The following is a 12257-nucleotide window of genomic DNA, read 5'->3' as shown; positions in this document are numbered from 1 at the left end:
TCTGTGCAGATTGAAATATTCAGAGCATATTCTGACTTTTAGTTAACACATCTGTAAGCAATTTGGCCATCACTGAATTCAACGTTTATCTCAATCGTAATAGACAAGGATAATGACAAATATAGTTTACAATGTTATTAAGTACATCATTTTATTTAATTGTGTGAATAAAAGGAATCGTCTCCCCGTCGGGGAATTGAACCCCGGTCTCCCGCGTGACAGGCGGGGATACTGACCACTATACTAACGAGGACATATTGGCTTCAGTTCAACAGTGCTCACCTCCATGAGGTTAGGGCATGCCCTCAATCAATTCACAGTATTGTAATAGGCAGCTTTGCTTCCTTTGGTTAGGAGAAGCAATCTTTTTTCATAAATGATTACAAATCAGAAATTCCTAGCTAAAAATAATCTGCTTTAATAAGAAATGATTGATTAAAATAAATACCTATTTATCGATCTGTCTATCTATCTTTCTATCTATCTATGTATATATATATATATATATATATATATATATATATATACAATCAGCTCACTTTACCATTTGCAGCTTATAACCATTTACCACCAGGGGTCACTACTAACAAAAAGCATCCACTCCACTTCTAAATCCAGCCCCTAGAGTTGAGCAGAAGCATAAGATTCCCCACTGCTTCATTCCATTTTCCATTAGATTACAGATGTAAATTGTTTTTGATGGTATGGTCTGTGCAGATTGAAATATTCAGAGCATATTCTGACTTTTAGTTAACACATCTGTAAGCAATTTGGCCATCACTGAATTCAACGTTTATCTCAATCGTAATAGAGAAGGATAATGACAAATATAGTTTACAATGTTATTAAGTACATCATTTTATTTAATTGTGTGAATAAAAGGAATCGTCTCCCCGTCGGGGAATTGAACCCCGGTCTGCCGCGTGACAGGCGGGGATACTGACCACTATACTAACGAGGACATATTGGCTTCAGTTCAACAGTGCTCACCTCCATGAGGTTAGGGCATGCCCTCAATCAATTCACAGTATTGTAATAGGCAGCTTTGCTTCTTTTGGTTAGGAGAAGCAATCTTTTTTCATAAATGATTACAAATCAGAAATTCCTAGCCAAAAATAATCTGCTTTAATAAGAAATGATTGATTAAAATAAATACCTATTTATCGATCTGTCTATCTATCTTTCTATCTCTATCTATGTATATGTATATATATATATATATATATACAATCAGCTCACTTTACCATTTGCAGCTTATAACCATTTACCACCAGGGGTCACTACTAACAAAAAGCATCCACTCCACTTCTAAATCTAGCCCCTAGAGTTGAGCAGAAGCATAAGATTCCCCACTGCTTCATTCCATTTCCATTAGATTATAGATGTAAATTGTTTTTGATGGTATGGTCTGTGCAGATTGAAATATTCAGAGCATATTCTGACTTTTAGTTAACACATCTGTAAGCAATTTGGCCATCACTGAATTCAACGTTTATCTCAATCGTAATAGACAAGGATAATGACAAATATAGTTTACAATGTTATTAAGTACATCATTTTATTTAATTGTGTGAATAAAAGGAATCGTCTCCCCGTCGGGGAATTGAACCCCGGTCTCCCGCGTGACAGGCGGGGATACTGACCACTATACTAACGAGGACATATTGGCTTCAGTTCAACAGTGCTCACCTCCATGAGGTTAGGGCATGCCCTCAATCAATTCACAGTATTGTAATAGGCAGCTTTGCTTCCTTTGGTTAGGAGAAGCAATCTTTTTTCATAAATGATTACAAATCAGAAATTCCTAGCCAAAAATAATCTGCTTTAATAAGAAATGATTGATTAAAATAAATACCTATTTATCGATCTGTCTATCTATCTTTCTATCTATCTATGTATATGTATATATATATATATATATATACAATCAGCTCACTTTACCATTTGCAGCTTATAACCATTTACCACCAGGGGTCACTACTAACAAAAAGCATCCACTCCACTTCTAAATCTAGCCCCTAGAGTTGAGCAGAAGCATAAGATTCCCCACTGCTTCATTCCATTTCCATTAGATTATAGATGTAAATTGTTTTTGATGGTATGGTCTGTGCAGATTGAAATATTCAGAGCATATTCTGACTTTTAGTTAACACATCTGTAAGCAATTTGGCCATCACTGAATTCAACGTTTATCTCAATCGTAATAGACAAGGATAATGACAAATATAGTTTACAATGTTATTAAGTACATCATTTTATTTAATTGTGTGAATAAAAGGAATCGTCTCCCCGTCGGGGAATTGAACCCCGGTCTCCCGCGTGACAGGCGGGGATACTGACCACTATACTAACGAGGACATATTGGCTTCAGTTCAACAGTGCTCACCTTCATGAGGTTAGGGCATGCCCTCAATCAATTCACAGTATTGTAATAGGCAGCTTTGCTTCTTTTGGTTAGGAGAAGTAATCTTTTTTCATAAATGATTACAAATCAGAAATTCCTAGCTAAAAATAATCTGCTTTAATAAGAAATGATTGATTAAAATAAATACCTATTTATCGATCTGTCTATCTATCTTTCTATCTATCTATGTATATGTATATATATATATATATATATACAATCAGCTCACTTTACCATTTGCAGCTTATAACCATTTACCACCAGGGGTCACTACTAACAAAAAGCATCCACTCCACTTCTAAATCTAGCCCCTAGAGTTGAGCAGAAGCATAAGATTCCCCACTGCTTCATTCCATTTCCATTAGATTATAGATGTAAATTGTTTTTGATGGTATGGTCTGTGCAGATTGAAATATTCAGAGCATATTCTGACTTTTAGTTAACACATCTGTAAGCAATTTGGCCATCACTGAATTCAACGTTTATCTCAATCGTAATAGACAAGGATAATGACAAATATAGTTTACAATGTTATTAAGTACATCATTTTATTTAATTGTGTGAATAAAAGGAATCGTCTCCCCGTCGGGGAATTGAACCCCGGTCTCCCGCGTGACAGGCGGGGATACTGACCACTATACTAACGAGGACATATTGGCTTCAGTTCAACAGTGCTCACCTCCATGAGGTTAGGGCATGCCCTCAATCAATTCACAGTATTGTAATAGGCAGCTTTGCTTCCTTTGGTTAGGAGAAGCAATCTTTTTTCATAAATGATTACAAATCAGAAATTCCTAGCTAAAAATAATCTGCTTTAATAAGAAATGATTGATTAAAATAAATACCTATTTATCGATCTGTCTATCTATCTTTCTATCTATCTATGTATATGTATATATATATATATATATATATATATATACAATCAGCTCACTTTACCATTTGCAGCTTATAACCATTTACCACCAGGGGTCACTACTAACAAAAAGCATCCACTCCACTTCTAAATCTAGCCCCTAGAGTTGAGCAGAAGCATAAGATTCCCCACTGCTTCATTCCATTTCCATTAGATTATAGATGTAAATTGTTTTTGATGGTATGGTCTGTGCAGATTGAAATATTCAGAGCATATTCTGACTTTTAGTTAACACATCTGTAAGCAATTTGGCCATCACTGAATTCAACGTTTATCTCAATCGTAATAGACAAGGATAATGACAAATATAGTTTACAATGTTATTAAGTACATCATTTTATTTAATTGTGTGAATAAAAGGAATCGTCTCCCCGTCGGGGAATTGAACCCCGGTCTGCCGCGTGACAGGCGGGGATACTGACCACTATACTAACGAGGACATATTGGCTTCAGTTCAACAGTGCTCACCTCCATGAGGTTAGGGCATGCCCTCAATCAATTCACAGTATTGTAATAGGCAGCTTTGCTTCTTTTGGTTAGGAGAAGCAATCTTTTTTCATAAATGATTACAAATCAGAAATTCCTAGCCAAAAATAATCTGCTTTAATAAGAAATGATTGATTAAAATAAATACCTATTTATCGATCTGTCTATCTATCTTTCTATCTATCTATGTATATGTATATATATATATATATATATATACAATCAGCTCACTTTACCATTTGCAGCTTATAACCATTTACCACCAGGGGTCACTACTAACAAAAAGCATCCACTCCACTTCTAAATCTAGCCCCTAGAGTTGAGCAGAAGCATAAGATTCCCCACTGCTTCATTCCATTTCCATTAGATTATAGATGTAAATTGTTTTTGATGGTATGGTCTGTGCAGATTGAAATATTCAGAGCATATTCTGACTTTTAGTTAACACATCTGTAAGCAATTTGGCCATCACTGAATTCAACGTTTATCTCAATCGTAATAGACAAGGATAATGACAAATATAGTTTACAATGTTATTAAGTACATCATTTTATTTAATTGTGTGAATAAAAGGAATCGTCTCCCCGTCGGGGAATTGAACCCCGGTCTCCCGCGTGACAGGCGGGGATACTGACCACTATACTAACGAGGACATATTGGCTTCAGTTCAACAGTGCTCACCTCCATGAGGTTAGGGCATGCCCTCAATCAATTCACAGTATTGTAATAGGCAGCTTTGCTTCCTTTGGTTAGGAGAAGCAATCTTTTTTCATAAATGATTACAAATCAGAAATTCCTAGCCAAAAATAATCTGCTTTAATAAGAAATGATTGATTAAAATAAATACCTATTTATCGATCTGTCTATCTATCTTTCTATCTATCTATGTATATGTATATATATATATATATATATACAATCAGCTCACTTTACCATTTGCAGCTAATAACCATTTACCACCAGGGGTCACTACTAACAAAAAGCATCCACTCCACTTCTAAATCTAGCCCCTAGAGTTGAGCAGAAGCATAAGATTCCCCACTGCTTCATTCCATTTCCATTAGATTATAGATGTAAATTGTTTTTGATGGTATGGTCTGTGCAGATTGAAATATTCAGAGCATATTCTGACTTTTAGTTAACACATCTGTAAGCAATTTGGCCATCACTGAATTCAACGTTTATCTCAATCGTAATAGACAAGGATAATGACAAATATAGTTTACAATGTTATTAAGTACATCATTTTATTTAATTGTGTGAATAAAAGGAATCGTCTCCCCGTCGGGGAATTGAACCCCGGTCTCCCGCGTGACAGGCGGGGATACTGACCACTATACTAACGAGGACATATTGGCTTCAGTTCAACAGTGCTCACCTCCATGAGGTTAGGGCATGCCCTCAATCAATTCACAGTATTGTAATAGGCAGCTTTGCTTCCTTTGGTTAGGAGAAGCAATCTTTTTTCATAAATGATTACAAATCAGAAATTCCTAGCTAAAAATAATCTGCTTTAATAAGAAATGATTGATTAAAATAAATACCTATTTATCGATCTGTCTATCTATCTTTCTATCTATCTATGTATATGTATATATATATATATATATATATATATATATACAATCAGCTCACTTTACCATTTGCAGCTTAGAACCATTTACCACCAGGGGTCACTACTAACAAAAAGCATCCACTCCACTTCTAAATCCAGCCCCTAGAGTTGAGCAGAAGCATAAGATTCCCCACTGCTTCATTCCATTTTCCATTAGATTACAGATGTAAATTGTTTTTGATGGTATGGTCTGTGCAGATTGAAATATTCAGAGCATATTCTGACTTTTAGTTAACACATCTGTAAGCAATTTGGCCATCACTGAATTCAACGTTTATCTCAATCGTAATAGAGAAGGATAATGACAAATATAGTTTACAATGTTATTAAGTACATCATTTTATTTAATTGTGTGAATAAAAGGAATCGTCTCCCCGTCGGGGAATTGAACCCCGGTCTGCCGCGTGACAGGCGGGGATACTGACCACTATACTAACGAGGACATATTGGCTTCAGTTCAACAGTGCTCACCTCCATGAGGTTAGGGCATGCCCTCAATCAATTCACAGTATTGTAATAGGCAGCTTTGCTTCTTTTGGTTAGGAGAAGCAATCTTTTTTCATAAATGATTACAAATCAGAAATTCCTAGCCAAAAATAATCTGCTTTAATAAGAAATGATTGATTAAAATAAATACCTATTTATCGATCTGTCTATCTATCTTTCTATCTATCTATGTATATGTATATATATATATATATATATATACAATCAGCTCACTTTACCATTTGCAGCTTATAACCATTTACCACCAGGGGTCACTACTAACAAAAAGCATCCACTCCACTTCTAAATCTAGCCCCTAGAGTTGAGCAGAAGCATAAGATTCCCCACTGCTTCATTCCATTTCCATTAGATTATAGATGTAAATTGTTTTTGATGGTATGGTCTGTGCAGATTGAAATATTCAGAGCATATTCTGACTTTTAGTTAACACATCTGTAAGCAATTTGGCCATCACTGAATTCAACGTTTATCTCAATCGTAATAGACAAGGATAATGACAAATATAGTTTACAATGTTATTAAGTACATCATTTTATTTAATTGTGTGAATAAAAGGAATCGTCTCCCCGTCGGGGAATTGAACCCCGGTCTCCCGCGTGACAGGCGGGGATACTGACCACTATACTAACGAGGACATATTGGCTTCAGTTCAACAGTGCTCACCTCCATGAGGTTAGGGCATGCCCTCAATCAATTCACAGTATTGTAATAGGCAGCTTTGCTTCCTTTGGTTAGGAGAAGCAATCTTTTTTCATAAATGATTACAAATCAGAAATTCCTAGCCAAAAATAATCTGCTTTAATAAGAAATGATTGATTAAAATAAATACCTATTTATCGATCTGTCTATCTATCTTTCTATCTATCTATGTATATGTATATATATATATATATATATACAATCAGCTCACTTTACCATTTGCAGCTAATAACCATTTACCACCAGGGGTCACTACTAACAAAAAGCATCCACTCCACTTCTAAATCTAGCCCCTAGAGTTGAGCAGAAGCATAAGATTCCCCACTGCTTCATTCCATTTCCATTAGATTATAGATGTAAATTGTTTTTGATGGTATGGTCTGTGCAGATTGAAATATTCAGAGCATATTCTGACTTTTAGTTAACACATCTGTAAGCAATTTGGCCATCACTGAATTCAACGTTTATCTCAATCGTAATAGACAAGGATAATGACAAATATAGTTTACAATGTTATTAAGTACATCATTTTATTTAATTGTGTGAATAAAAGGAATCGTCTCCCCGTCGGGGAATTGAACCCCGGTCTCCCGCGTGACAGGCGGGGATACTGACCACTATACTAACGAGGACATATTGGCTTCAGTTCAACAGTGCTCACCTCCATGAGGTTAGGGCATGCCCTCAATCAATTCACAGTATTGTAATAGGCAGCTTTGCTTCCTTTGGTTAGGAGAAGCAATCTTTTTTCATAAATGATTACAAATCAGAAATTCCTAGCTAAAAATAATCTGCTTTAATAAGAAATGATTGATTAAAATAAATACCTATTTATCGATCTGTCTATCTATCTTTCTATCTATCTATGTATATGTATATATATATATATATATATATATATATACAATCAGCTCACTTTACCATTTGCAGCTTAGAACCATTTACCACCAGGGGTCACTACTAACAAAAAGCATCCACTCCACTTCTAAATCCAGCCCCTAGAGTTGAGCAGAAGCATAAGATTCCCCACTGCTTCATTCCATTTTCCATTAGATTACAGATGTAAATTGTTTTTGATGGTATGGTCTGTGCAGATTGAAATATTCAGAGCATATTCTGACTTTTAGTTAACACATCTGTAAGCAATTTGGCCATCACTGAATTCAACGTTTATCTCAATCGTAATAGAGAAGGATAATGACAAATATAGTTTACAATGTTATTAAGTACATCATTTTATTTAATTGTGTGAATAAAAGGAATCGTCTCCCCGTCGGGGAATTGAACCCCGGTCTGCCGCGTGACAGGCGGGGATACTGACCACTATACTAACGAGGACATATTGGCTTCAGTTCAACAGTGCTCACCTCCATGAGGTTAGGGCATGCCCTCAATCAATTCACAGTATTGTAATAGGCAGCTTTGCTTCTTTTGGTTAGGAGAAGCAATCTTTTTTCATAAATGATTACAAATCAGAAATTCCTAGCCAAAAATAATCTGCTTTAATAAGAAATGATTGATTAAAATAAATACCTATTTATCGATCTGTCTATCTATCTTTCTATCTATCTATGTATATGTATATATATATATATATATATATACAATCAGCTCACTTTACCATTTGCAGCTTATAACCATTTACCACCAGGGGTCACTACTAACAAAAAGCATCCACTCCACTTCTAAATCTAGCCCCTAGAGTTGAGCAGAAGCATAAGATTCCCCACTGCTTCATTCCATTTCCATTAGATTATAGATGTAAATTGTTTTTGATGGTATGGTCTGTGCAGATTGAAATATTCAGAGCATATTCTGACTTTTAGTTAACACATCTGTAAGCAATTTGGCCATCACTGAATTCAACGTTTATCTCAATCGTAATAGACAAGGATAATGACAAATATAGTTTACAATGTTATTAAGTACATCATTTTATTTAATTGTGTGAATAAAAGGAATCGTCTCCCCGTCGGGGAATTGAACCCCGGTCTCCCGCGTGACAGGCGGGGATACTGACCACTATACTAACGAGGACATATTGGCTTCAGTTCAACAGTGCTCACCTCCATGAGGTTAGGGCATGCCCTCAATCAATTCACAGTATTGTAATAGGCAGCTTTGCTTCCTTTGGTTAGGAGAAGCAATCTTTTTTCATAAATGATTACAAATCAGAAATTCCTAGCCAAAAATAATCTGCTTTAATAAGAAATGATTGATTAAAATAAATACCTATTTATCGATCTGTCTATCTATCTTTCTATCTATCTATGTATATGTATATATATATATATATATATACAATCAGCTCACTTTACCATTTGCAGCTAATAACCATTTACCACCAGGGGTCACTACTAACAAAAAGCATCCACTCCACTTCTAAATCTAGCCCCTAGAGTTGAGCAGAAGCATAAGATTCCCCACTGCTTCATTCCATTTCCATTAGATTATAGATGTAAATTGTTTTTGATGGTATGGTCTGTGCAGATTGAAATATTCAGAGCATATTCTGACTTTTAGTTAACACATCTGTAAGCAATTTGGCCATCACTGAATTCAACGTTTATCTCAATCGTAATAGACAAGGATAATGACAAATATAGTTTACAATGTTATTAAGTACATCATTTTATTTAATTGTGTGAATAAAAGGAATCGTCTCCCCGTCGGGGAATTGAACCCCGGTCTCCCGCGTGACAGGCGGGGATACTGACCACTATACTAACGAGGACATATTGGCTTCAGTTCAACAGTGCTCACCTCCATGAGGTTAGGGCATGCCCTCAATCAATTCACAGTATTGTAATAGGCAGCTTTGCTTCCTTTGGTTAGGAGAAGCAATCTTTTTTCATAAATGATTACAAATCAGAAATTCCTAGCTAAAAATAATCTGCTTTAATAAGAAATGATTGATTAAAATAAATACCTATTTATCGATCTGTCTATCTATCTTTCTATCTATCTATGTATATGTATATATATATATATATATATATATATATACAATCAGCTCACTTTACCATTTGCAGCTTAGAACCATTTACCACCAGGGGTCACTACTAACAAAAAGCATCCACTCCACTTCTAAATCCAGCCCCTAGAGTTGAGCAGAAGCATAAGATTCCCCACTGCTTCATTCCATTTTCCATTAGATTACAGATGTAAATTGTTTTTGATGGTATGGTCTGTGCAGATTGAAATATTCAGAGCATATTCTGACTTTTAGTTAACACATCTGTAAGCAATTTGGCCATCACTGAATTCAACGTTTATCTCAATCGTAATAGAGAAGGATAATGACAAATATAGTTTACAATGTTATTAAGTACATCATTTTATTTAATTGTGTGAATAAAAGGAATCGTCTCCCCGTCGGGGAATTGAACCCCGGTCTGCCGCGTGACAGGCGGGGATACTGACCACTATACTAACGAGGACATATTGGCTTCAGTTCAACAGTGCTCACCTCCATGAGGTTAGGGCATGCCCTCAATCAATTCACAGTATTGTAATAGGCAGCTTTGCTTCTTTTGGTTAGGAGAAGCAATCTTTTTTCATAAATGATTACAAATCAGAAATTCCTAGCCAAAAATAATCTGCTTTAATAAGAAATGATTGATTAAAATAAATACCTATTTATCGATCTGTCTATCTATCTTTCTATCTATCTATGTATATGTATATATATATATATATATATACAATCAGCTCACTTTACCATTTGCAGCTTATAACCATTTACCACCAGGGGTCACTACTAACAAAAAGCATCCACTCCACTTCTAAATCTAGCCCCTAGAGTTGAGCAGAAGCATAAGATTCCCCACTGCTTCATTCCATTTCCATTAGATTATAGATGTAAATTGTTTTTGATGGTATGGTCTGTGCAGATTGAAATATTCAGAGCATATTCTGACTTTTAGTTAACACATCTGTAAGCAATTTGGCCATCACTGAATTCAACGTTTATCTCAATCGTAATAGACAAGGATAATGACAAATATAGTTTACAATGTTATTAAGTACATCATTTTATTTAATTGTGTGAATAAAAGGAATCGTCTCCCCGTCGGGGAATTGAACCCCGGTCTCCCGCGTGACAGGCGGGGATACTGACCACTATACTAACGAGGACATATTGGCTTCAGTTCAACAGTGCTCACCTCCATGAGGTTAGGGCATGCCCTCAATCAATTCACAGTATTGTAATAGGCAGCTTTGCTTCCTTTGGTTAGGAGAAGCAATCTTTTTTCATAAATGATTACAAATCAGAAATTCCTAGCCAAAAATAATCTGCTTTAATAAGAAATGATTGATTAAAATAAATACCTATCTATCGATCTGTCTATCTATCTTTCTATCTATCTATGTATATGTATATATATATATATATATATATATATATACAATCAGCTCACTTTACCATTTGCAGCTTATAACCATTTACCACCAGGGGTCACTACTAACAAAAAGCATCCACTCCACTTCTAAATCCAGCCCCTAGAGTTGAGCAGAAGCATAAGATTCCCCACTGCTTCATTCCATTTTCCATTAGATTACAGATGTAAATTGTTTTTGATGGTATGGTCTGTGCAGATTGAAATATTCAGAGCATATTCTGACTTTTAGTTAACACATCTGTAAGCAATTTGGCCATCACTGAATTCAACGTTTATCTCAATCGTAATAGAGAAGGATAATGACAAATATAGTTTACAATGTTATTAAGTACATCATTTTATTTAATTGTGTGAATAAAAGGAATCGTCTCCCCGTCGGGGAATTGAACCCCGGTCTGCCGCGTGACAGGCGGGGATACTGACCACTATACTAACGAGGACATATTGGCTTCAGTTCAACAGTGCTCACCTCCATGAGGTTAGGGCATGCCCTCAATCAATTCACAGTATTGTAATAGGCAGCTTTGCTTCTTTTGGTTAGGAGAAGCAATCTTTTTTCATAAATGATTACAAATCAGAAATTCCTAGCCAAAAATAATCTGCTTTAATAAGAAATGATTGATTAAAATAAATACCTATTTATCGATCTGTCTATCTATCTTTCTATCTATCTATGTATATGTATATATATATATATATATATACAATCAGCTCACTTTACCATTTGCAGCTTATAACCATTTACCACCAGGGGTCACTACTAACAAAAAGCATCCACTCCACTTCTAAATCTAGCCCCTAGAGTTGAGCAGAAGCATAAGATTCCCCACTGCTTCATTCCATTTCCATTAGATTATAGATGTAAATTGTTTTTGATGGTATGGTCTGTGCAGATTGAAATATTCAGAGCATATTCTGACTTTTAGTTAACACATCTGTAAGCAATTTGGCCATCACTGAATTCAACGTTTATCTCAATCGTAATAGACAAGGATAATGACAAATATAGTTTACAATGTTATTAAGTACATCATTTTATTTAATTGTGTGAATAAAAGGAATCGTCTCCCCGTCGGGGAATTGAACCCCGGTCTCCCGCGTGACAGGCGGGGATACTGACCACTATACTAACGAGGACATATTGGCTTCAGTTCAACAGTGCTCACCTCCATGAGGTTAGGGCATGCCCTCAATCAATTCACAGTATTGTAATAGGCAGCTTTGCTT

At 35.5% G+C, this 12257-nt stretch overlaps 12 non-coding genes across 12 annotated transcripts; all 12 read right to left on the bottom strand.

Annotated features, from left to right (window-relative positions):
• Positions 1-181: 181 nt before the first annotated feature.
• On the bottom strand, positions 182-253 carry TRNAD-GUC (transfer RNA aspartic acid (anticodon GUC)). The gene has a single exon. It is a non-coding gene; the product is annotated as a tRNA-Asp (tRNA).
• Positions 254-1588: 1335 nt separating this feature from the next.
• Positions 1589-1660, bottom strand: TRNAD-GUC (transfer RNA aspartic acid (anticodon GUC)). Its single transcript has one exon. It is a non-coding gene; the product is annotated as a tRNA-Asp (tRNA).
• A 625-nt stretch (positions 1661-2285) lies between these two features.
• TRNAD-GUC (transfer RNA aspartic acid (anticodon GUC)) lies at positions 2286-2357 on the bottom strand. Its single transcript has one exon. It is a non-coding gene; the product is annotated as a tRNA-Asp (tRNA).
• Positions 2358-2982: 625 nt separating this feature from the next.
• Positions 2983-3054, bottom strand: TRNAD-GUC (transfer RNA aspartic acid (anticodon GUC)). Its single transcript has one exon. It is a non-coding gene; the product is annotated as a tRNA-Asp (tRNA).
• A 1332-nt stretch (positions 3055-4386) lies between these two features.
• TRNAD-GUC (transfer RNA aspartic acid (anticodon GUC)) lies at positions 4387-4458 on the bottom strand. The gene has a single exon. It is a non-coding gene; the product is annotated as a tRNA-Asp (tRNA).
• A 625-nt stretch (positions 4459-5083) lies between these two features.
• Positions 5084-5155, bottom strand: TRNAD-GUC (transfer RNA aspartic acid (anticodon GUC)). Its single transcript has one exon. It is a non-coding gene; the product is annotated as a tRNA-Asp (tRNA).
• A 1335-nt stretch (positions 5156-6490) lies between these two features.
• Positions 6491-6562, bottom strand: TRNAD-GUC (transfer RNA aspartic acid (anticodon GUC)). Its single transcript has one exon. It is a non-coding gene; the product is annotated as a tRNA-Asp (tRNA).
• A 625-nt stretch (positions 6563-7187) lies between these two features.
• TRNAD-GUC (transfer RNA aspartic acid (anticodon GUC)) lies at positions 7188-7259 on the bottom strand. Its single transcript has one exon. It is a non-coding gene; the product is annotated as a tRNA-Asp (tRNA).
• A 1333-nt stretch (positions 7260-8592) lies between these two features.
• TRNAD-GUC (transfer RNA aspartic acid (anticodon GUC)) lies at positions 8593-8664 on the bottom strand. Its single transcript has one exon. It is a non-coding gene; the product is annotated as a tRNA-Asp (tRNA).
• Positions 8665-9289: 625 nt separating this feature from the next.
• Positions 9290-9361, bottom strand: TRNAD-GUC (transfer RNA aspartic acid (anticodon GUC)). The gene has a single exon. It is a non-coding gene; the product is annotated as a tRNA-Asp (tRNA).
• A 1331-nt stretch (positions 9362-10692) lies between these two features.
• Positions 10693-10764, bottom strand: TRNAD-GUC (transfer RNA aspartic acid (anticodon GUC)). The gene has a single exon. It is a non-coding gene; the product is annotated as a tRNA-Asp (tRNA).
• A 1331-nt stretch (positions 10765-12095) lies between these two features.
• TRNAD-GUC (transfer RNA aspartic acid (anticodon GUC)) lies at positions 12096-12167 on the bottom strand. The gene has a single exon. It is a non-coding gene; the product is annotated as a tRNA-Asp (tRNA).
• Positions 12168-12257: the final 90 nt, after the last annotated feature.

The sequence above is a fragment of the Triturus cristatus genome, chromosome 4_1, assembly GCF_964204655.1.
Source record: "Triturus cristatus chromosome 4_1, aTriCri1.1, whole genome shotgun sequence".
NCBI classification, from domain to species: Eukaryota; Metazoa; Chordata; class Amphibia; order Caudata; family Salamandridae; genus Triturus; species Triturus cristatus.
Note: the sequence above shows the minus strand (reverse complement) of the source record. Positions and strands in the feature narration are given on the sequence as shown.